Source organism: Pseudophryne corroboree, chromosome 1, assembly GCF_028390025.1.
Source record: "Pseudophryne corroboree isolate aPseCor3 chromosome 1, aPseCor3.hap2, whole genome shotgun sequence".
Classification (NCBI taxonomy): domain Eukaryota; kingdom Metazoa; phylum Chordata; class Amphibia; order Anura; family Myobatrachidae; genus Pseudophryne; species Pseudophryne corroboree.
This window is the reverse complement of record NC_086444.1, coordinates 853,328,408-853,351,826: the sequence shown is the minus strand read 5'-3', so window position 1 is coordinate 853,351,826 and position 23,419 is coordinate 853,328,408.

The following is a 23,419-nucleotide window of genomic DNA, read 5'->3' as shown; positions in this document are numbered from 1 at the left end:
CAGGGAATCAGGATACTTCATTATCTGGATGACATACTGTACTGCTCCTGGCCAGTTCACAGGAGGCATTGCACAGCAAATTACAAATAACGATAGCCTTCCTACAATGTCACGGTTGGCTTATCAACTGGAAAAAGTCCTCACTCCATAGTCAAACGCAGGGGGGGGGGGGGGGTTCTGGTTGCCTCTGAAAACCCCCTCCTCTTGGCAAGTGACTCAGATTATGACAATAGCAATGGTATATAATTTTACTAGATCTTCCGCCATATCATGCAGTTTAAGGGACAGAGCAGAGCTGCTGCACAGGCCTAGTGGTAGCAACTACTTCTACCAAATTTGCTGTGTGTGTGGATCTGAGCACTCAGTCAGTGCACTGGACCAGAGAGTAGCTCCCAGGAAGAAGAGACAGGAGCTTTACCATAACGTGGGAGAATGTGTGCTTAGAAAGTGCAGTACTGGTTCTATTATGTTTGTGAATTTATTTATTATGGAATGTTTAACCTTTTCCTGACCAATTTATTTATATTATTTAAATTTTTGATACTATACTATATACCATCTATAGTGTTAAATATTAATACTGAATTACATACAGTATCCAGTTTATAAAATGTCCATTGTTTACATTAATGTCCAGGGTCGTTACTAGGTTCTTCTACTTCTCCTCCAGACTCCCTCACTTGCTCCACTGTTCAATAGAGTGGGAGATTGTGGACTGCATTTCAAAACTTCCCTCTAGAAATCCTGTGTTTGCCACTGCACTCATACCGTCCCAAAGGATGGTACATACATCTGGGAGCCTTGCTAGACTCTCAAATTCAATGACTGTTTCTACCAATGAACAAATATTGAAAATAAGGGACACATAGCAGTTTTTTCACCATCCTCAGGTGTCAATTCACTCGGCCATGCAAGTCCTCTGTCTGATGATATCTACATTCAACCTGGTAGAATTTGTGGGCAATATACAAAACATTGACACTGGCACGCAGCATTCTCCAGGGCAGCCCTGTGCAAATTCAATCTGACAACACCACAACAGTGGCAAATATCAATCACCAAGACGGCACTCACAGCAAGAGGTAGCCAAAATACTAAAGTGGTCCAAATGTCATCTTCTGGCTATATCAGCTGTGTTCATACCAGGCCTCCTTAACTGGGAAGCAGACTTCCTCAGTTATCAGGATATGCACATGGGCAAATGGGCTCTCCACCCATAAGTGTTCCAACTACTAGTGGACAGGCGGGGCCGGCCAGACGGGGATCTGATGGCATCATGTCACAACAACAAGGTCCCAGTATACAGATCCAGGTCACGGTATACGCAATTAGCATTCATGGAAGTTCTATTAGTACAATGAACCTTTCATCTACCATAAATATTTCCCCCAATATCGCTTCTGCCAAGGGTAATAAGGAAATTCAAATCAAGTAAGAATGAGGAAACCTCATAGCCCCAGCGTGGCCCAACAGCACTGGTTCCCCAACCTACAGAGCCTTTCAGTAGGGCAACCACTTCTGAATTTGAACTTCCTCAGTGACAGGACATTCTACATCCATGTCTACATCCGGACCTGAACCGTCTGTCTTTGACGGCGTGGCTTTTGAATCATCCATTTTAAGAGCAAAATGATTTTCAACCTCTGTAATTCAAATGATGCTTAAGACACAGAAGCCTGCTTCAGCAAGTATACATTATAGAGTATGGCATACCTATTTCACATGATGCACTTCTAAGTGCTATGAAAAAACTATATTTAAAGTATCATGAATACTGGCTTTTCTTCAAAAAAGATTAAATCTAGGTTTACGCCTTGCTTCTCTGAAAGTACACGTTTCTGCTCTATCAGTATGGTTTCAGAGAAATATTACTACACTGGGGTTTCCAATACATACTTTTTTTCAAGGGGTCATACATGTACAACCTCCATATGTACTCCCGGTAGCTCCATGGGATTTCTATGTAGTGTTGGAGGCACCTCAAGATCCCCCTTTTGTACCCTTACAGTCAATGGACCTCAAATGGTTGATGGCTAAGACAATATTTTTGCTGGCTATTGTTTCTGCCAGGAGGGTGTCAGACTTAGGAGCTCTTTCCTGTCATCCAACCTTCCTGATTTTTCATCATGCCAGAGCTGTTACTTTCTAAAGTGGTCTCTAGGTTTCACCTTAATCAGGAAATTATAGTCCCGGCATTTGTCTCATCAGACCTTTCAGTAAAAGAATGGTATTTGGATGTGTATCTACAAAGACTGAACCAGTTCTATCAGAAGATCTGACTCTCTATTCATACTTTATGGATTTCACAAGCATGGCTGGCCAGCTAACAGTGGATTATAATGGTTATTGCACAAGCATAGAATACAGCTGATTTACCTGTCCCAATGTCAATTTCTGCCCATTCTACTAGATGTGTAGGTCCCTAATGGGTGGCATGCTGTGGGGCATCTCCTGAGTAATTATGTAAGGCCGCTACGTGGTCTTCCATTCACACGTTTCTAAAATTCTACTCATTTGATACCTTTGCAAGTTAAGAAACATTATTACTCTTATTGTCTAAAGAGTGACATTTTTCCTGAATTATTAGTGATGATGTTCATAGTGAGATATATACTGTAGTACAACACTCAAACAGTGTAGGGTAGAGAAGTTCCTTGGTTCAGGGAACATCAAAAGTGATATGTATGATTTTGTGTCAAGTCATTTGTGAAACAACTGATTTTGATCCTGCAGGAAATCTTATGCTGAGAAGGGGATACTTAATATACTGGGGGAACCAGTGGCATAGCAGTAGGTGTCAGATTGGTCACAAAATAGAAAAGGAATCCTACATTATCTGCTTCAATATAAAAGTGGAACAAAATGGGCATACCTGCCAATAAACCAGGGATGGGGAACCTTTGGCCCTCCAGCTGTTAGTGAACTACACATACCAGTATGCCCTGCGGCAGTTTTACTATTTGGCCATGCTTAAACTGTTGCAGGGCATTCTGGGATGTGTAGTTCAACAACAGCTGGATGGCGAAAAGTTTCTCTATCCCTGCAATAAACATTATTGACAGAAACAACTACTCACTGTCTCTATTGTGATAGCAGATGTGTCAAGTGACCTAACCATCAATATTGTCACAGTGTGGCGTTGGTAGGTACATTCACTGCTTGGAGCATGGTCTTCTCCAAATGACATACATTGGGACTGATGCAGAATTATATGCAGTCAATTTAATGGAACGTTTCACTTTGTTTATGCACTGGAATCAGGTGAAGTATGCAACTGTGAGCGATGTAGATATCTATACAACCAGAACTCATCTCCACTTGCAATTGAAGTGGAGTAACTGGGTTGTTCTTATGTAGGTTTGTGTGTTTCTAATGCCCTGAACATGACATATATTTTCTTTAAAAATAGTAAGAGAAATTAGTTAGACCCAGGGCAGTTTCTAGATAATTTGGCTCCCAGTGCGAACAGTAAAAAAATATGCCCCCCCCCCATAGACATTTTAAAATGCGCCCACCCCCCATAGACATAAACAAAACTAAGGGGGCGTGAAGAGGGGGCGTGACTTAGCTAAAATAGGCATGGACTTGATAAAATGGCTATGGCCTTGCAGGAAAGACTACCTTCCACTCCAGTTTTTGACCCTGCACCAACAGACCTCGGCTACCACAGGAAAGAAAAAAATTCCACCATATTAAGCCCCACACAGTAATGCCCCTTGCACCATATTATACCCCCTGCACCATATTATGCCACACACTGCAATGCTCATGATACATCATGCCCTAAAGTAAGGATTCTAATTACTTTTAAACTACCTGCTCATTGTCAGGGGTTTCATGCTCTGGGTTCCATGCTCATTGCCAGGGTTTCATGCTCATTGCCAGGGGTGTAATGCTCATTGCCAAGAGTTTCATGCACTGGGTGTCGTGCTAATTGCAAGAGGTTTCAAGCTCTGGATGTCATGCTCATTGCCAGGGGTGTGTAATGCTAATTTCCAGGGGCTTCATGCTTTTGGAGTCATTCTTGTTGCCAGGGGTGTGTAATGATCATTGACAAGGGTTTAATGCTCGTTGGCACCAATGGCTCCTCCAGTTCCTGCCATTATGCCACAATGCAACTGCGTCATTTCACAAAACCCTGCCCCCCCCCCCCCCTCGAGTAGAGTACTATGAGTGGGAGGAGGGGGAATGGTAATAGAAGCCAGGAGGTGTCTTGGTGGGTGCCCCGTGTGATCACGTGGCTTGTCTGCTGGTAGACACAGCACTGGTTAGACCAACAATGTGCAACCCCGAATACAAATTTTGAGGGCTCTAGTTGTGGTCAGAATTGTTCCCATATAATAGAGATATAATCTCTTACTCATATAATCGTGAAGTATTGATGTATAGAAAAGTGGTTAGTGAAATAAATAAATGATACTGAATCAAATGATAGAAGCACAGATGTCTGGGTCATTTATTCCTTCTCAACCAGGAATTAGTGGTGTTCAATTACATATTATTATTATTATTATTATTATTTATTTATATGATGCCACAAGAGATCTGCAGTGCCCATTACAGAGTACATAAACAAAATGAGCAAAACAGCACTTACAGTTTAAGACAATAAAGGACATGTACAGAAAACTAGGGGTTAGGTGCCAACAAAGGGAGTATGGAGTATAACATAGGATAAGAGAAGGAAAGGCACATGAGGGGAGAAGGACCTGTTCTTGTGAACTTACAATCTAAAAGGTGAAGGGCTAACAAACTGGCATAACAGAAGGGGTAGACAGTGAGCGTAGACAAGAGGATTAGCAGGAGAGTTGGCTGAGTTTGGTGAAGAAGTGGGCCTTGAGAGCCAGTTTGAAGTTTTATAGAGAGGTGGAGAGTCAGATCAGGAGTGGTAGAGAGTTTCAGAGACAGGGAGAAGCACATGCAAAATCTTGTAGGTAGGAGTAGGAGAAGGTAATCGGTTGGCAGGAGAAGCGGCGTGCATTAGCAGAGCGAAGAGGACAGGTGGGAGTGTAAAGAGAGATAATATCAGAGATGTAAGAGTGGGTGAGGGCTTTGTAAATGAGTTTGAGAAGCTGAAATTGGATTCTGAATGGGAAGGGTAACCAGTGAAGGTCCTGCAAGAGATGGGATGTGGCTATAGTATGTTTGGTGAGGAAGATGAGACAAGCAGCAGGATTGAGAATAGATTGGAGTGTAGAGAGGCATTTGTCATTTGTAAGGGAGGCCAGATAGGAGGAGATAACAGTACTCCAATCTGGAGATGACCAGTGAGTGGATGAGTGTCTTAGCAGCATCCTGTGTGAGATGTCGTCTGCAAATGGCAGGTTTGTGAGAGGTACTGAATATGTGGTTTGAAGGAGAGGGAGGAGTCAAGGATTACTCCAAGACAGCGCACTTGGGAGCTAGAGAAGATAGTAGCGCCATCAATGGATGATGAAATTGTGAGAGGTGAGGTTAGGAGGGAGGGAAGATGATGAGCTCAGTTTTGGACATATTAAGTTTATGAAAGCTCTGGGACATCCAGGAAGAGATAGCAGAGAGACAGTTGGAGATACAGTACAAGTGAGGATAGCAGGTGAGAGGTCAGGGAAGGAATGGTAGATTTGAGTATCATTAGTGTAGAGATGATATTGTAAGTCATAAAAGTTAATGAGCTCACCTAATGAGGATCTGTAGAGGGAGAAAAGGAGAGGCCCAAGAACATAACCTTGAGGGTCATGAAAGAAGACAGAATAGGAATGGTCAGAAAGGTAGGAGGACAGCCAGGAGAGCGCAGTATCATGCAGACCAAGGGAGCAAAGGATTTGCAGGAGGAGAGGGTGGTTCACAGTGTCAAATGCAGCAGAGAGGTTAAGGAGAATAAGCAGAGAGATGTGGCCCATGGATTTAGCAGCAAGGAGGTCATTGCAGGCTTTTGTGAGGGCAGTTTCAGTGGAGTGGAGAGGACGGAAACCAGACTGGAAAGGGTCAAGCAGTGTGTGGGAGGAAAGAAAGACAGGAGGCAAAAGGGAGGAGAGAAATTGGTTGGTAGTTGAAGAGAGTGGTTGGATCAAGGGTGAGATTTTTAAGAATAGGGGAGACAAGTTCATGCTTGAAGGCAGAGGGAACAGTGCCTGATGAGAGTAAGAGATTGAGTAGACGGGCAAGATGGGAACAGGCAGAAGAGAGGTAGAGGAGGAGGCAGGAGGGAATGGAGGGTGGTCAGGAATGGATGAGGACCATGTCAGAAGAGAGGAAGTGAGGAATCCAGGTAGCAAAGACGTCAAGAAAATTGAAGGGAATGCCAGGGCGGCGGTAAATGACAGTTACTCAAAAATGAACAGGTTGAAAGAGGCATATAGCATGGACCTCAAATGTGGAGAATTTAAGGGATGGTCCTGGGGCTATGAGTTAGTATGAGTAGCTACAGGGTAGTAAGACCCCAACACCATCCAAGAGCCCATTGCTGGATTTTAAAATACTGGGAACCCCTACTCAAAATGTTTCCCAGTATTTTAACAACCAAGACCAGCTCAAAGACTGTACACAATAAAGCGCTGCACAGATATCACTGTGCCGGGCTTCATTGTGTCATGTCTGGCAGTGTTTTACTAAACTCCCCATAAAATACAGCCCTACACTATGAATGACATCGACATGGGTAAACATGAATTTAAAAAAACATGGTAGTTTAGTAAATTACCGTGTTTTTTTCCAAATACTGTAGTTGCAATCTCAAATGGACGAAATTGGCTCAAACACGAATGTTAGTAAATTTACCCCTAGGAGAGAGGTCTAGAGGTGGGAGCAGGAGACAGAATAGAGAAAAAGACAGACAAGGAGTGTTAGGGGGCTTTAGCGAGAGGCTGGACATACTGTTGTGTGCAGTATAATTAAAGTAATGCAGGTGAAAGTACAGTGTTGGAAGTGTTCAGTAGTAGTAATTAGGTTTCAAGCAGAAAGTTTAAATGGTTGCAGAAATTGAGGTTGAAGGAGGTGTTAGAAATGAGAGGATATGAGGGAAGGCAAAAAAGGAAAGGAAATTCAGACTGGATTTGCAAGTCCATAAAGACAAAATTAATTACACAGGTTCAGCATGTGCATGAAAATGTTTGTGAATACTGCAAAAAAAAATACAAGTAATTGAAGGAGAAATAGAAACTTGTATCTGTGTTAAAAACAGGGAAATACAGTGCTGACTGTCCAGGTTACACAGACCGGAGTTGTTTGGTGTGGTGAGATGGTAAACCTACAATTGTTGTCAGTGGATCACGTAGGGGGGATTTCCGAGTTCCCAAAAAAAAACCCTGCCAGACCGATCCATTGCCGCAGCACACCAATATTTATTTTTTTTCCCCGAGAGGTCGGACTGCTATCTGAGCTGCTGTGGCTGCAGTGTTTGCAGAGCAGGGCAGGAGGAGACCAGGCAGCTCCTATGGTCCTTTGCTGTGTACAGTGCACTGCTCCTCCTCGGCTCCAGTCCAGACTCCAGGCAGCAGAGAGGCTGAATTGCACTAGGTCAGGTGCCAGCTTTTTGCTATGGGTGTGGGGCAAGCAGAGATTTGGGTGTAGGAAGGGACCATCTCCAGTCACAGTGTGTATGCGTGTAATCTGCAGTACAGTGAGTGTGTGCGAGAAGGACCAGTCTGCAGTCCGAGTGTTTGTGTAGGGGAGGGGGTAGTCTCCAGTTCATGTGTGTATGTGCAGTAGTCAAAGTGTATATGGGGAGGGCAGCCTCCAGTCCATGTGTCTAAGTAGTAGTCTAAGTGTGTATGGGGGGAAGGGGCAGTCTCCTGTCCATGTGTGTATGTGTAATGTGCAGTCCAAGTGTGTGTGCGGTGGAGGGGTCAGTCCGCAGTCAATGTGTGTGCGTGGGGGGGGGGGAGGGGTGAGAGGTGGCGGTCCGCAGCTGCCTGTGGTCTCGAGTTGTGTCCAGCTGTGTGCACACCAATACCTGCCAGATCCAGCAGCAGGGACGGGGCAACGAAAAGGCGCATCTGACACACCATCCATAATCACCGCTCACCAGAAGGTTAGCCACCAGGAAGAAGAAGGGTAAGTCTTGTGCAACTGGACGGCATGGTACCCCCCAGGACATAAAACTCCACAGCACATAGAATTTACAACTGGACCATAGCAAGCAAGTTCACCCCTTTACTCAATGTGTGTAAATACATTGAAATCCAATTATTCTGATCTTAAGACCGTGGGATACAGTTCTTTAAGGACTCACAATCACTATTTATTCAAGACTGTGTTGGGACACAACCAGGGAGCATATTCTCATCTGTGTAGGTTACCTAAAGTTACAGATTTTGTTGTTTGTGAAATTTATCTGTACCTTTTCATTTTATTACCAAATGTGCATATTACCTATTGTATATGGAGCATTGTGACTCAGAACGTAGTAAATAGAGTACATTTTTGATATTGACATCTTTTGTTGCTTTTTTTTGACAAACTGACACGTTGTATCTACTCGGGCTTACTGCAAAGAAATACTTATTACTTGTCATTTAGATTGATTAACTACCACTACTATATACTATAGTAGCTGAGCGCAATGCACACTTTTGTATTCGCTATATGTTCTCGTAGTAGGGCAGGTCACCTACCAGCACGGCAGCTCACCCCCATACAATAGCTACACTTTCTCAGTGTGCAGGTAAAACAACCTATCCCCTAATATATATATCTGTGTTTAACACACAGACGGAAACCCCCCATCACAAATCCTGCGTTTGCCCCTGGTTGTGTCAATGATTATGGATAGAATCTTGATCTTACAAATATTCCTTACTGCATATTGGTTGCATAGTGCTCACAGAGTGAGGATTGCAGGGCAAAAAATATGTTCATACAATTGAAGTTGTAAAGAAGTGCATCTGTTGTTGCATGAGTTGTTGTTAGATGTTTGCATTCAGTTTTCATCCAGGTTAAGTTCAGGCTAAGGGGGTCATTCTGACTTGAACGCTCGCTGCAGTTCTTCGCAGCGCAGCTTTCAGGTCAGAACTGCGCATGCGCCGTCTCCGCAGTGTGCCTGCGCATGGCTGACAGCCGACGGCTGTCGTTGCCTAGCGATCGCCTCTGCCTGATTGACAGGTTTTGTGTGCGCAGTTCGGCCAATGCAGGCGTGGCCGGACCATGCGGGAGGCAGGTCGCAGCAACTGCATGGCATCACACGCAGCTGCTGTGAGCCGAGCAGCGACGAGTAGCTCCCGGCCAGCCGCAGGATCTGTGCTGGCTGGGAGTTACTCTACAAGTACAAAAGCATCGCCGTTGTGCGTTGCTTTTGTACTTTGCGGGGGGTCGGCCTGACATGCGGAGCGGCTAGCCCTGTGCTGGGCGTCCCCTGCATGTCAGGGAAGATGATCGTAGCTGTGCTAAATACGATCAGGTCGGAATGACCCCCTAAGTCCACGCTTAGGTATTACATTTTAAATCCTCACCATTAAATCTTCATCCTTAGAATTTTACACCTAGGATTAATCAGCCTACTAGCCTCTAATAAGAAGAACTACAAAACATGTGTAAATTGTAAGTTCACTGATAAATCCCACCCCATTTCGCAGCACCCACTAAGGAGGCGAGCAATAAAATCTAAAACAAACAAATATTGAGAGGGGATGATGCCCCCACAGATTCCCAAAATCTCCAATAAGAAAACATGCCAAATGATACTTATAACAATAATTCCACATTACCTAATGCAAGCAGTTATGTAATTCAAGGCTGTGCTAATGCAACAAATGCAATAGAGTCTGCTGGGATCAGTAGTTCCACATTACCTATGCATTAAAAACAGTGCTATACAATAGTATCTTAGATCAATGTGCAGCTGATAGGAGCAGTAGTAATTGTTCAGTTTACCTATGCATTAAAGACAGTACTATATTAAGTATAGTATAGTTTAGTAAGCTATGCTTTGCTATATTTAGGGTCTGGGTCTCACTCGCAGTGTTTAAGTAAACAAACAATGGACAATACAGAGTAAGTACAGAATGTTAATAAACAGCTTTTTTAAGATTTGAAAAAGGGGGGTTATCCAGCGCTCATGTATTTGAGTATTTGGATTGTCCTAGGGCTGCTACCTATTTACAGAAGTGCCTCAAGCTTCGATATAGATATAATACAATATAGACCAACAGAAAACGTGAGGAAGAGATGGCGCAACTTGTCACTTCTATGGACACACAGAGATGCTTACATAAAATATTCTCACAGCCGGAGAGAAAATGGGTGAATTGAAATTCACCTTCCACAAATATGAATTACTAATGACCACGCGTCATGTGAGCCACTGTGCTCTAATCCTGAAAGCAGTTGTGAATGCGGCTGTCACTCTGCTGGCAGCAAACAGTACTTGTGTATCAGGGATTGGAGTCCTTTTGACGAGCGTTCTTGGCTTATGCTGCTCACGGTACACTCACTTCAGGGCTACCGATGTGTGGATAGAGCCGGCTGTGGAATAGATTTGTGAACGGTCTCGCCAGTCCTCGGCTTGCACTGCTCCCGGTAAACTCACTGCATGGTTGCTGATATATAGAGCCGGCTGTGCGATAAATTCATGATTAGGATCTACAGTTTCGCCAGTCCACCTGCCTCTCAGACACGGAGTACCCAAACGTGTTTAGTCATGTCCTGCGACTTTTTCAACTTTTTCACCCAGTAACGTGGGGGTCTTCTGACTCTCCATCATTATGTCCTATGATAAATCTCTCCAGTCAGCAGGTGAATGATTATCTGTACCAGACGCTCCAACCTTAACCGGACGGCTCAATCTGGTGCTAGTGCCATACACACAGAGAGCTCTCCCGGCTTGTAGCTTGGTTGGTTCCAACCAAGCTACAAGCCGGGAGAGCTCTCTGTGTGTATGGCACTAGCACCAGATTGAGCCGTCCGGTTAAGGTTGGAGCGTCTGGTACAGATAATCATTCACCTGCTGACTGGAGAGATTTATCATAGGACATAATGATGGAGAGTCAGAAGACCCCCACGTTACTGGGTGAAAAAGTTGAAAAAGTCGCAGGACATGACTAAACACGTTTGGGTACTCCGTGTCTGAGAGGCAGGTGGACTGGCGAAACTGTAGATCCTAATCATGAATTTATCGCACAGCCGGCTCTATATATCAGCAACCATGCAGTGAGTTTACCGGGAGCAGTGCAAGCCGAGGACTGGCGAGACCGTTCACAAATCTATTCCACAGCCGGCTCTATCCACACATCGGTAGCCCTGAAGTGAGTGTACCGTGAGCAGCATAAGCCAAGAACGCTCGTCAAAAGGACTCCAATCCCTGATACACAAGTACTGTTTGCTGCCAGCAGAGTGACAGCCGCATTCACAACTGCTTTCAGGATTAGAGCACAGTGGCTCACATGACGCGTGGTCATTAGTAATTCATATTTGTGGAAGGTGAATTTCAATTCACCCATTTTCTCTCCGGCTGTGAGAATATTTTATGTAAGCATCTCTGTGTGTCCATAGAAGTGACAAGTTGCGCCATCTCTTCCTCACGTTTTCTGTTGGTGTATGTTCTTGAAGTGAAACCACGGTGAAGGTTTCTTTGTGTGGGACGAGAGGCTGACACTTGTTAAAAGCGCAAGAAAGATCTCCTTTCTTTTTCTAATAATACAATATAGGGTTAGGTGCGCCAATTGGACAATTTCTTTTTGTGTAAAGGGGATGGTGTAGTTGTAATGACACTCAGACTGATTGTTTTAGCTATTCAAAATGTTTTTATTTATATATTTATTTGAACTAAAAAAAGGGGGTAAAGGGACTGGATGTTTGGAGGGGGGGGGGTTTGGAAAAGGGGGGGAAATGAAGAAAAAAATATATATATATCTGAAATGTCCGTAGGTTTCGGATATATTAAAAATGTGTTGCTATAACGTAATGGAGACACTCAGGTCGGTGGCGTCCCACCTCTGTAGTGCCTAAAGTCTCGTTGCAATGTCCAGAGCCTATATTTAGTGCTTGTATTTTGTCAGATTGGTAGTGGTTCGAAACAAAAAATGGTGGGGGTCCCCCCGGAGGGTCGGTGCGGCAAGGGATCCTAATGGTGGCTATCAGTCAGGTAGTGAGGGCTCCGGACATACCGTCCGCCCCTATGCTCTGACAGTACACGGTGTCGTTCTTCTGAGCGCACCGTGTCTGTCTGTGCAAAATGGGGAAGCGGTCACCGTCTTGGAGAGGGGAAAAGACAACTGCTTCTAGCCCTGCTGGGCTGTCTGCCGTGTCCTTTCCTCTCCTACAGAGTCCCTTACCTTATCCTCGTAGCTCCGTCTCGTACCCTCTTGCCGGCGGCCTGCTCCGTTCTCCTTCGGCGGCGTTGTCCTCCTCTTGCTTCCGGGTTGTCCTGATCACGTGATTTGGTTGCGGGGTCGCGACCTTCTCGTTCAGTGAAGCGGCGGCTCCCCCTCGTCCGTCTTCGTTTCTATGTTTCTTATGGCTCTTTTAAAGTTAAGGTCAATAAACGTGGTGGTCGGTAAAAATCTGGTGGTGTGTTTCCAACGCGTATCGGCCCGTTGTGGCCTTCGTCAGGGAATCTTGTTCAGCCATGTTTGTTGTGGGCTATTTAGCCCATCTTCAGAAACGGTCTCTCTTTCTCATTGGTTCTATTTTGGGGCGGTGTAGGGGGCAGGTTACATTAATGAAATACATGGAGGTTGGGAATAATGATGTGCAGGGGAATAGAGATTGGGAATAATGATGTACATGGGAATTTGTAAGGAACACAGGTGTGAGAAATATAGGAAAAGTGATTAAATAAAACTGGTTAAAATTTAAAGTAAATTAAGGTAATGATAATACTAAAAATAGGGAATGAAAGACAAAATAATAAAATACATAATGTATATTATATATTAATAATAATGTTAATTGTTGATGAAACAAAAGGTAAATATATGATATTCGTTATACTGCAGTTTATGAAGGATAAAGTCCTAACATGCTCTCTCGATAGTGTATGATTGTTCATTTTTGTTTTGGCATCTGGTGGAGGCAGTGAATGAATAAATCAATAAATAAGTTGGTGTTAATAATTAAATGAATGAACAAGGGTTAATATCTCAATAGATAGATAGATAAATGGGGGTTACTGTCTTTGACATTGAAATGGGTGGAGCTTGTTGTGTCTTTCTCTAATACACATATATACGTTCATTCTATTGGCTGCATGTACTCCTGTTTTCTAGTATGCCCTTACTGTTATGATGAGGGGTTATATTTTAACATATTTCAGGTGCTTAATGTTGGTAGTACGCTTGAGGTGAAAAATGAAGAATATTCCCAATGATTTTTGGTTGCTGTATCACGGTCAAACTCCCATAATCACAGATCTTACTTCGTTGTCTATGTTAAGCCCATATGGTTTCAGGGTTTTGAGTGTGAATATCCATTTGAGTTCTTCTTTGTTTATTTTCTTAATAAAGTCTCCTCCCCGCCAATTTTGTGTTACCGCTTTTATTCCTAGTATTCTCATCCCTGTAGGGTCTTGTTTGTGTCTCTTCCGGAAGTGGTCTGAGAGACTGTGTGTTTCTAAACCCTTTTTTATATTCCTTATGTGTTCCGATATTCTAGTCTTGAGGGGTCTCACTGTTCTTCCTATATATTGTAAATGACAGGGGCATTCTATTAGGTAGATTACCCCCTTGGTATGGCATGTAATGTGATCCTGAATGGTAAATGATTCCTGTGTGTTATTTGACTGAAATTTGTATGTGCCTTTTGTCGTGGTATGTGTGGACTTGCAGTATTGACAGCAGTTGCAGTGGAAAAAGCCTTTGTTCAGTTTGTTCCCTGTTAAGGTGGTTTGTACTGTACCTTTTCTTTCTAGATGACTATGGGTCACCCTGGATTTTATGTCTGGTGCCTTCCTGTATATCACTTTTGGTTGTCTTGGTAATAGGGTCCCTAGGAGTTCATCTTCTAAAAGGATGTGCCAATGATCACGTATGATCTTCTCTATCTTTCGGTTTTTACAACTGTACTGGGTTTGGAATGTAATCTTCCAGTCTTTTGGGTCTTTTATCTGTCCTTTTTTACTTTTGTATGTTAAGAGTGTTTTTCTTTCTAACTTTGCAGTCTCTTGTAGATCCTTGTTTAAAATCTCCTCTTTGTATCCTCTATCCATGAATTGTTTTTTCATTTCGTTTGCTTGTGAATGGTAGTCTTCTATTCTCGTGCTGTTTTTTCTGACTCTTTTAAATTGGCCTGCCGGTACGTTTTTAGCCAGTTGGGGTGGTGTCCACTAGTCGTTAAGATATAGCTATTGACATCCACACTTTTCTGGTATACTTTTGTGCAGATTTTCGTCTCCTCTATAAAGATGGTAATATCCAAAAAGTTAACTGTAGTTCTGCTGTAGTTTGTGGTGAATACTAAATTACTTTTGTTCGAATTTATATATTCTAGGAAACTTAGGAGCTGATCCTCAGTCCCTTTCCATATGAAAATTACGTCATCTATGTAACGCCGCCAGAGGACTAGGTTCTCCCCAAAATCATGTCCGTCCCAAATGTGGGTACCCTCCCATCTGCTCATGAATAAATTAGCATAACTTGGGGCGAACCTAGTCCCCATGGCGGTGCCGGTGGTTTGTCTGTAGTATGCATCCTGAAACCAAAAATAATTGTGCTGTAAAATGAAATTAACACAGTCTAAAATGAAGTTGGTTTGTGTGTTTGTCATTGTTTGGTCCTGCTCCAAAAAATATCGTAGTGAGTCTAGCCCTTGAGATCGATCTATGATTGTATATAGTGAAGTCACGACACTAGTGCATATCCAGTATTCCTCTAACCATGTGATGTCATCGAGTGTTTTTATAATGTCGGTTGTGTCCTTAATGTATGATTTCTGGATCTGTACGTAGGGTTGTAGGAAGCTGTCGATGTATTGAGATAAGTTTGCTGTAAGTGATCCTATCCCAGATATTATGGGGCGTCCCGGTGGGTTGGTTCGGTTTTTGTGTATCTTAGGCAGATAATAAAAGACTGGTATGATGGGATGTGTGTTGTCTATGTAAGAGTGTTCTTTCTTGGTTAGAATGCCCTGTCCTAGGCCTTGTTTGAGTAAATGTTCTAACATCTTTTTGTATTTTGGAGTTGGGTCTTCTTTTAGAATCTCATATGTGTTTGTATCACCTAATATTCTCAGGGACTCTTTTACATAGTCACCTTTGTCTAAGATTACAATCCCCCCTCCCTTATCTGCCGGTTTTACCACTATGTCCTTGTTCTCTATTAGGTCCTTAAGTGCCTCCTTTTCTTTTAAGCTCAGGTTGAAATTTTTTGTTTTATTGTCTAGTTTTTCAAGATCTCGCGTCACTAGTTGTTCAAATGTACCTATTAGTGGTCCTCTCATGTGTTGGGGATAGAATGCGGACGTTGGTCTTAGGTCTGAGTGTTTAAAGTGGTCTCCAGTCTGGCTCTGTTCTACTTTCCTCACGATGTTACTGTAATATTTTGTGAGTGTGAGTTTGCGGGTAAATCTGTGTAAGTCCAGATATGTCTCAAATTTGTTTAATTTTTTTTGTAGGCGCAAACTTCATACCTTTATTCAGTAATGCCGCATGTTCTGGTTTTAAAACTGTTTTGCTAAGGTTAAAAATCCCTGTCTGATTTACTTCTGTGGGTGGTGCCGTTTTTGTCTGCCTGCCTCCTCTTCCTCTTCCTCCTCGTCTAACTCATCTTGTTTTCGTTTGTTGGGTGTTTTTGAGGTCTGGTTGCAGGTTCTCAGTCCTGCTACCTCCTCTAAAAAAAACCCTGCACATGGTGTCTGTTTTTCTCCTAAATCGAGGGACGGTGTAGCTTCCTCTAGATTAATGGAGACCTGAAAACCTTTCTCAAGTGAGATACGGGCTAAGTTTTCATATGCAAAATCCTCATCAATACTGTAAGTTGAGAAGCTGGTGTCCTGTGTCGTGTCACAGTCCCCTGTGGATCCTACCTTCCTAGATTCTATTCTCTCCTCGGTCTCCCTTATTTCCTTCTCCTTATTTCCCTTGTTATGTAGTTGTGTCATGTATTGTTGATATGTTAGGCTTAGTTTCTTATATATGGGTATGTTGTTCTTTTCTGAAGGGTGTGGGGTGTTCTTTAACAGTGTTTTCTTGCTTGTTTTCGTTTTTTTAGTAACCGTTGGTGTCTTTTTCCTATCTGTCCTATGTCCTCCTTCTTTCCCTATCTTGTCCCTTAGTATTTTGGATTTTTTTGGTTGCTACAATTTCCTCCTCAATCTTCTGTAATCTATTTTGTGAGATGCTCTCTAGTTGTTGGAATTCTTTATCGTCTTTGTATGTCTCCAATGATGTGTATAGTGACCTTATCTTTGTCTCTAGGGATTCCAGTTCCTGTTCGTGAGTTTCCAGGATTACCTTTATTAGGTTTCTGGAACAGTCATGTAGAACTGAGTCCCATTTTTCCATAAATTTTATGTTTTCCCTGTTCTGTGTGGGTATTTTCTTAATCTTTAGCCCTTTCGGTACTAGGTTATGTTCTAAATACCACTCTAGTGATTTCTTGTCCCACCATACTTTTGATTACCTCGTTATCAGTTTTTCTAGATTTAGGAATAAGTCACAGAATCTGTTAACTGTTTCATGTGTATCTGTGGTATGGGTGAGTTGTGAAAATATTATATTGGCCCTCAAGTCCCTATCTGTCCTGTGATCTAAAATACCCATATACAGAGCAAACTGGATGTAGAGGTAGATATATGTAGTTTTGAAAAAGGGGGGTTATCCAGCGCTCATGTATTTGAGTATTTGGATTGTCCTAGGGCTGCTACCTATTTACAGAAGTGCCTCAAGCTTCGATATAGATATAATACAATATAGGGTTAGGTGCGCCAATTGGACAATTTCTTTTTGTGTAAAGGGGATGGTGTAGTTGTAATGACACTCAGACTGATTGTTTTAGCTATTCAAAATGTTTTTATTTATATATTTATTTGAACTAAAAAAAGGGGGTAAAGGGACTGGATGTTTGGAGGAGGGGGGGGGTTAGAAAAGGGGGGGGGAATTAAGAAAAAAATATATATATATCTGAAATGTCCGTAGGTTTCGGATATATTAAAAATGTGTTGCTATAACGTAATGGAGACACTCAGGTCGGTGGCGTCCCACCTCTGTAGTGCCTAAAGTCTCGTTGCAATGTCCAGAGCCTATATTTAGTGCTTGTATTTTGTCAGATTGGTAGTGGTTCGAAACAAAAAATGGTGGGGTCCCCCCGGAGGGTCGGTGCGGCAAGGGATCCTAATGGTGGCTATCAGTCAGGTAGTGAGGGCTCCGGACATACCGTCCGCCCCTATGCTCTGATAGTACACTGTGTCGTTCTTCTGAGCGCACCGTGTCTGTCTGTGCAAAATGGGGAAGCGGTCACTGTCTTGGAGAGGGGAAAAGACAACTGCTTCTAGCCCTGCTGGGCTGTCTGCCGTGTCCTTTCCTCTCCTACAGAGTCCCTTACCTTATCCTCGTAGCTCCGTCTCGTACCCTCTTGCCGGCGGCCTGCTCCGTTCTCCTTCGGCGGCGTTGTCCTTCTCTTGCTTCCGGGTTGTCCTGATCACGTGATTTGGTTGCGGGGTCGCGACCTTCTCGTTCAGTGAAGCGGCGGCTCCCCCTCGTCCGTCTTCGTTTCTATGTTTCTTATGGCTCTGTTAAAGTTAAGGTCAATAAACGTGGTGGTCGGTAAAAATCTGGTGGTGTGTTTCCAACGCGTATCGGCCCGTTGTGGCCTTCGTCAGGGAATCTTGTTCAGCCATGTTTGTTGCGGGCTATTTAGCCCATCTTCAGAAACGGTCTCTCTTTCTCATCGGTTCTATTTTGGGGCGGTGTAGGGGGCAGGTTACATTAATGAAATACATGGAGGTTGGGAATAATGATGTGCAGGGGAATAGAGATTGGGAATAATGATGTACATGGGAATTTGTAAGGAACACAGGTGTGAGAAATATAGGAAAAGTGATTAAATAAAACTGGTTAAAATTTAAAGTAAATAAAGGTAATGATAATACTAAAAATAGGGAATGAAAGACAAAATAATAAAATACATAATGTATATTATATATTAATAATAATGTTAATTGTTGATGAAACAAAAGGTAAATATATGATATTCGTTATACTGCAGTTTATGAAGGATAAAGTCCTAACATGCTCTCTCGATAGTGTATGATTGTTCATTTTTGTTTTGGCATCTGGTGGAGGCAGTGAATGAATAAATCAATAAATAAGTTGGTGTTAATAGTTAAATGAATGAACAAGGGTTAATATCTCAATAGATAGATAGATAAATGGGGGTTACTGTCTTTGACATTGAAATGGGTGGAGCTTGTTGTGTCTTTCTCTAATACACATATATACATTAATTCTATTGGCTGCATGTACTCCTGTTTTCTAGTCTGCCCTTACTGTTATGATGAGGGGTTATATTTTAACATATTTCAGGTGCTTAATGTTGGTAGTACGCTTGAGGTGAAAAATGAAGAATATTCCCAATGATTTTTGGTTGCTGTATCACGGTCAAACTCCCATAATCACAGATCTTACTTCGTTGTCTATGTTAAGCCCATATGGTTTCAGGGTTTTGAGTGTGATAATCCATTTGAGTTCTTCTTTGTTTATTTTCTTAATAAAGTCTCCTCCCCGCCAATTTTGTGTTACCGCTTTTATTCCTAGTATTCTCATCCCTGTAGGGTCTTGTTTGTGTCTCTCCCGGAAGTGGTCCGAGAGACTGTGTGTTTCTAAACCCTTTTTTATATTCCTTATGTGTTCCGATATTCTAGTCTTGAGGGGTCTCACTGTTCTTCCTATATATTGTAAATGACAGGGGCATTCTATTAGGTAGATTACCCCCTTGGTATGGCATGTAATGTGATCCTGAATGGTAAATGATTCCTGTGTGTTATTTGACTGAAATTTGTATGTGCCTTTTGTCGTGGTATGTGTGGACTTGCAGTATTGACAGCAGTTGCAGTGGAAAAAGCCTTTGTTCAGTTTGTTCCCTGTTAAGGTGGTTTGTACTGTACCTTTTCTTTCTAGATGACTATGGGTCACCCTGGATTTTATGTCTGGTGCCTTCCTGTATATCACTTTTGGTTGTCTTGGTAATAGGGTCCCTAGGAGTTCATCTTCTAAAAGGATGTGCCAATGATCACGTATGATCTTCTCTATCTTTCGGTTTTTACAACTGTACTGGGTTTGGAATGTAATCTTCCAGTCTTTTGGGTCTTTTATCTGTCCTTTTTTACTTTTGTATGTTAAGAGTGTTTTTCTTTCTAACTTTGCAGTCTCTTGTAGATCCTTGTTTAAAATCTCCTCTTTGTATCCTCTATCCATGAATTGTTTTTTCATTTTGTTTGCTTGTGAATGGTAGTCTTCTATTCTCGTGCAGTTTCTTCTGACTCTTTTAAATTGGCCTGCCGGTACGTTTTTTAGCCAGTTGGGGTGGTGTCCACTAGTCGTTAAGATATAGCTATTGACATCCACACTTTTCTGGTATACTTTTGTGCAGATTTTCGTCTCCTCTATAAAGATGGTAATATCCAAAAAGTTAACTGTAGTTCTGCTGTAGTTTGTGGTGAATACTAAATTACTTTTGTTCGAATTTATATATTCTAGGAAACTTAGGAGCTGATCCTCAGTCCCTTTCCATATGAAAATTACGTCATCTATGTAACGCCGCCAGAGGACTAGGTTCTCCCCAAAATCATGTCCGTCCCAAATGTGGGTACCCTCCCATCTGCTCATGAATAAATTAGCATAACTTGGGGCGAACCTAGTCCCCATGGCGGTGCCGGTGGTTTGTCTGTAGTATGCATCCTGAAACCAAAAATAATTGTGCTGTAAAATGAAATTAACACAGTCTAAAATGAAGTTGGTTTGTGTGTTTGTCATTGTTTGGTCATGCTCCAAAAAATATCATAGTGAGTCTAGCCCTTGAGATTGATCTATGATTGTATATAGTGAAGTCACGTCACTAGTGCATATCCAGTATTCCTCTAACCATGTGATGTCATCGAGTGTTTTTATAATGTCGGTTGTGTCCTTAATGTATGATTTCTGGATCTGTACGTAGGGTTGTAGGAAGCTGTCGATGTATTGAGATAAGTTTGCTGTAAGTGATCCTATCCCAGATATTATGGGGCATCCCGGTGGGTTGGTTCGGTTTTTGTGTATCTTAGGCAGATAATAAAAGACTGGTATGATGGGATGTGTGTTGTCTATGTAAGAGTGTTCTTTCTTGGTTAGAATGCCCTGTCCTAGGCCTTGTTTGAGTAAATGTTCTAACATCTTTTTGTATTTTGGAGTTGGGTCTTCTTTTAGAATCTCATATGTGTTTGTATCACCTAATATTCTCAGGGACTCTTTTACATAGTCACCTTTGTCTAAGATTACAATCCCCCCTCCCTTATCTGCCGGTTTTACCACTATGTCCTTGTTCTCTATTAGGTCCTTAAGTGCCTCCTTTTCTTTTAAGCTCAGGTTGAAAAATTTTTTTTATTGTCTAGTTTTTCAAGATCTCGCGTCACTAGTTGTTCAAATGTACCTATTAGTGGTCCTCTCATGTGTTGGGGATAGAATGCGGACGTTGGTCTTAGGTCTGAGTGTTTAAAGTGGTCTCCAGTCTGGCTCTGTTCTACTTTCCTCACGGTGTTACTGTAATATTTTGCGAGTGTGAGTTTGCGGGTAAATCTGTGTAAGTCCAGATATGTCTCAAATTTGTTTAATTTTTTTGTAGGCGCAAACTTCATACCTTTATTCAGTAATGCCGCATGTTCTGGTTTTAAAAGACAATAAAAGACAATAAAACAAAAAGACAGTAAAGACAAAAAAACAAAAAGATGTTAGAACATTTACTCAAACAAGGCCTAGGACAGGGCATTCTAACCAAGAAAGAACACTCTTACATAGACAACACACATCCCATCATACCAGTCTTTTATTATCTGCCTAAGATACACAAAAACCGAACCAACCCACCGGGACGCCCCATAATATCTGGGATAGGATCACTTACAGCAAACTTATCTCAATACATCGACAGCTTCCTACAACAAGACCCTACAGGGATGAGAATACTAGGAATAAAAGCGGTAACACAAAATTGGCGGGGAGGAGACTTTATTAAGAAAATAAACAAAGAAGAACTCAAATGGATATTCACACTCAAAACCCTGAAACCATATAGGCTTAACATAGACAACGAAGTAAGATCTGTGATTATGGGAGTTTGACCGTGATACAGCAACCAAAAATCATTGGGAATATTCTTCATTTTTCACCTCAAGCGTACTACCAACATTAAGCACCTGAAATATGTTAAAATATAACCCCTCATCATAACAGTAAGGGCAGACTAGAAAACAGGAGTACATGCAGCCAATAGAATTAATGTATATATGTGTATTAGAGAAAGACACAACAAGCTCCACCCATTTCAATGTCAAAGACAGTAACCCCCATTTATCTATCTATCTATTGAGATATTAACCCTTGTTCATTCATTTAATTATTAACACCAACTTATTTATTGATTTATTCATTCACTGCCTCCACCAGATGCCAAAACAAAAATGAACAATCATACACTATCGAGAGAGCATGTTAGGACTTTATCCTTCATAAACTGCAGTATAACGAATATCATATATTTACCTTTTGTTTCATCAACAATTAACAATATTATTAATATATAATATACATTATGTATTTTATTATTTTGTCTTTCATTCCCTATTTTTAGTATTATCATTACCTTTATTTACTTTAAATTTTAACCAGTTTTATTTAATCACTTTTCCTATATTTCTCACACCTGTGTTCCTTACAAATTCCCATGTACATCATTATTCCCAATCTCTATTCCCCTGCACATCATTATTCCCAACCTCCATGTATTTCATTAATGTAACCAGCCCCCTACACCGCCCCAAAATAGAACCAATGAGAAAGAGATACCGTTTCTGAAGATGGGCTAAATAGCCCACAACAAACATGGCTGAACAAGATTCCCTGACGAAGGCCACAACGGGCCGATACGCGTTGGAAACACACCACCAGATTTTTACCGACCACCACGTTTATTGACCTTAACTTTAACAGAACCATAAGAAACATAGAAACGAAGACGGACGAGGGGGAGCCGCCGCTTCACTGAACGAGAAGGTCGCGACCCCGCAACCAAATCACGTGATCAGGACAACCCGGAAGCAAGAGAAGGACAACGCCGCCGAAGGAGAACGGAGCAGGCCGCCGGCAAGAGGGTACGAGACGGAGCTACGAGGATAAGGTAAGGGACTCTGTAGGAGAGGAAAGGACACGGCAGACAGCCCAGCAGGGCTAGAAGCAGTTGTCTTTTCCCCTCTCCAAGACAGTGACCGCTTCCCCATTTTGCACAGACAGACACGGTGCGCTCAGAAGAACGACACCGTGTACTATCAGAGCATAGGGGCGGACGGTATGTCCGGAGCCCTCACTACCTGACTGATAGCCACCATTAGGATCCCTTGCCGCACCGACCCTCCGGGGGGGCCCCCACCATTTTTTGTTTCGAACCACTACCAATCTGACAAAATACAAGCACTAAATATAGGCTCTGGACATTGCAACGAGACTTTAGGCACTACAGAGGTGGGACGCCACCGACCTGAGTGTCTCCATTACGTTATAGCAACACATTTTTAATATATCCGAAACCTACGGACATTTCAGATATATATATTTTTTTCTTCATTTTCCCCCCCTTTTCCAAACCCCCCCCCTCCAAACATCCAGTCCCTTTACCCCCTTTTTTTAGTTCAAATAAATATATAAATAAAAACATTTTGAATAGCTAAAACAATCAGTCTGAGTGTCATTACAACTACACCATCCCCTTTACACAAAAAGAAATTGTCCAATTGGCGCACCTAACCCTATATTGTATTATATCTATATCGAAGCTTGAGGCACTTCTGTAAATAGGTAGCAGCCCTAGGACAATCCAAATACTCAAATACATGAGCGCTGGATAACCCCCCTTTTTCAAAATGACATATATCTACCTCTACATCCAGTTTGCTCTGTATATGGGTATTTTAGATCACAGGACAGATAGGGACTTGAGGGCCAATATAATATTTTCACAACTCACCCATACCACAGATACACATGAAACAGTTAACAGATTCTGTGACTTATTCCTAAATCTAGAAAAACTGATAACGAGGGAGTCAAAAGTATGGTGGGACAAGAAATCACTAGAGTGGTATTTAGAACATAACCTAGTACCGAAAGGGCTAAAGATTAAGAAAATACCCACACAGAACAGGGAAAACATAAAATTTATGGAAAAATGGGACTCAGTTCTACATGACTGTTCCAGAAACCTAATAAAGGTAATCCTGGAAACTCACGAACAGGAACTGGAATCCCTAGAGACAAAGATAAGGTCAC